Raw genomic sequence first — 3,180 nt, 5'->3', positions numbered from 1 at the left:
AAAAAATTGGCGTTTTTCAAGAACTATTTTTATATTTTTTTTATGACAGGATGGTTTATTTTGTTAGTCAAACATTTTTTTTTGTAATTTGTTTTCGAAGACTTATGATGAGATGAAAAAAGTTTAAATTTTATTGCGGATTCCGATGGAATGCCTATCCAGAAATAATATTTGTACTGCAAGATTTTTCATTAAGGCGACAAACCCCTAGAAATAGGCGTGGGCAGATTTCATTGCGGATTTCGGTAGAATATCCCTTCGCTAACAGCACTCGTTCCGCAATATAGATATTCTGCCGAAATCGACAATAAAATCTTAAATTTTCAACGTTGTTTTTAAAAATGCCACGCCCATATCTAGAAGATTCTTTGTTTGAAAAAGTTGTGGAATAAATTCTATTAACGAAGGGATATTCTGCCGAAATCCGCAATAAAGTCTGCGTTTTGCTAACTTTAGCCCTTACAATTGCCACTCCCATTTTTAGGGTTTTGTCACCTTAGAGAAAAATCTTGCCGTACAAGTATTATTTTTGGATAGGTATTTTGCATCATGTTTTTTGTAGAGAATTAAACAAGGATTACGATGGTGTAATTTTAAAGCCTAAATTTACTGGTCTTCACTATACGAATCAACTTCAAAGGGTTCAACTGTTAAGAGCAAAGTTAGCCTTAGGGCAATCAAAACCATCTTATACTTACAAATGTTAAGCCCGTTTATTGGGCTTTAAAACGACATTAAGATGAAGTGCCTGCGATGAGCAGAACCCTAGATATAACGATTTGAAGAAATTCATGATTAGTCAGAGTTACGAAAAAATCCAAACTTTGACAGATCATATATCCAAGAAAAAAAATTAATTAAACCGTTCCTCGAATATGTGTTAGCTTATTTCATGTACATATAGAACCCATAAAAAAATTTGAAGCGAACTGAAAGTGTGACACCAAATTTGGTGTCCGATATGAAAAAGAGTCCCTCACATACATCATCCTCTTTGCAAATATATTTAATTTCTATAATGGGGTGAAAAATAAAATAATAAAAAGTGTGTCAAGAATTAGAACAGCGGTATCTTTTTATTAAGAAATGGAAGGTTCAGGAACCATAAGAAACCTATTTTGTTATTGCATTTGGCCCATATTTCGAATGTGTATCGGTAACGAAAAAGACATACATAATTACTGCAGTAAAAAATAATAATATGCAATGAACTATTAACTTAGTCTTTCAATTTAATGAAAAATTTCTGTGTTCCACTTACATAAGTGTAAGATTTTTATACCTTTCATGAGCATGAAATGGTATTATAACTTTGGTCCGATGTTTGTAAGTACCAGAATAAGAAGAGATAGACGCATTAAAATGTATACTTAAATGATCAGCACGCCGAGCTGAGTCGATTTAGTCATGTCCGTCTGTCCGTCTGTCTGTCTGTCTGTCTGTCTGTCTGTCTGTCTGTCTGTCCGTCTGTTTGCATGCAATCTAGTCTCTCAGTTTTCGAGATATCCGGATGAAATTTGGTAGGTGGATGTATTTTTATAATGTATTAATCATTTGTCGGAACCGGAAGAATCGGACCACTATAACATATAGCTCCCATACAACTGATTGTTCAGATATGAGATTTTTCGTTATAACTTCTCCATTTATGGAGCTAAGAGCATGAAATTTTGCAATACTTACACCTATTATCAACAGAGAACTTAGAGTTAAAATTACAATGATCGGGTCACTATAACCTATAGCTCCCGTACTACTAATTGTTCAGATATAAGATTTTTCGTTATAGCTCCTCCATTTAAGTAGCTAGTAACATGAAATTCTGAACTGTTGTCACTCATTATCAAAAGAATACTTTCAGAGAAAATGGCGAAGATCGGGTCGCTATAACCTATAGCCTCCATACAACTGATTATTCAGATATGAAATTTTTTGCCATAACTTCTCCATTTATGCAGCTAGGAACATGAAAATTCTCACCGTTTTCACTCATTGTTAACAGAATATTTACATAAAAATAACAAAGATCGGGTCACTATAACATATATCTCCCATTCAACTGATTGTTCAGTTATGAGAATTTTCGTTATGACTCCTCGATTTATGTAGCTAGGAACATGAAATTTTACAATACTTCCAACGATTATCAACAGAATTCTTACAGTGAAAATCAAAGATCGGGTGACTTTTACATCTAGCTCCCATACAACTGATTGTTCAGATATGAGATTCTTTGTTATAACTTCTAAATGTATGCAGCTAGAAACATGACATTTCGCACTATTTTCACTCATTATCAACAGATAGTTTACAGCAAATTTAACAAAGATCGGGTCACTGTAACTTATATATTGCCTCCATATAACTGATTGTTTAGATATGGGGTTTTAATGTAAAACTAATTTATTTCTACAGCTAAAACCGATAATTTCGTAAGCTATTGTATAAATAATAATAATAATTCTACTGAGAAAATTGTCAAAATCTATGCTGTATAAGCCTTATCTCGTATACCACTGATTGTTCCTATACCAGTTTTTGCGTAATATCTCCTTTATGTAGGAAGCTAAACCCATTACATTGTGTTACAGGTTTACATACCGATCACACAGCAGTGAAAATCACTTTGATTGGTGCTATATAAGGTATATCTTTCATACCTCTGGTTGTTTAGATAAAATTTTTTATATATGTAACTCCTTTATCTGTGTGCTGTGAATATATAAATTGTTTCAAATGCATTAATCTGTTAAAGTAAAGTTTTCAGATGTACATGAAAGGTATGAAGCCTTCGGCATAGCCGAAGACAGCGCTGCTCTTACTTGTTTTAACATAAATTTTAGTGGAGAAAAAATGTTTCACTAGGCTGGAACATTTTTTTTATTTTATTGTCACTATTATACAGTGCGGCTGATATTTTGCAATTCTCAACTAAACATCAAAAGTAGTAGTCAAAACAGGTTAAACTATAATTAACTACTAGTGTAAACTAAAAATTTGATACACTACACCTAACTCTGCAATAAATTTATTTTGAGAAAACATAAAATTTTAAGTAAAAACACCGCTTTATTTCTTAAAGAATTCAGCGACTTAAATATATGTACTCTCGAAATATGATTGAAATTTTTTTTTTTTTTTTACCGTTTTGATTCGAACTCACCAATTGTTATAAGTTTG

This window comes from Rhagoletis pomonella, unplaced genomic scaffold, assembly GCF_013731165.1.
Source record: "Rhagoletis pomonella isolate Grant_MI unplaced genomic scaffold, Rhpom_1.0 Rhpom_scaffold_00007, whole genome shotgun sequence".
Classification (NCBI taxonomy): domain Eukaryota; kingdom Metazoa; phylum Arthropoda; class Insecta; order Diptera; family Tephritidae; genus Rhagoletis; species Rhagoletis pomonella.
This window is presented reverse-complemented; position numbering follows the sequence as displayed.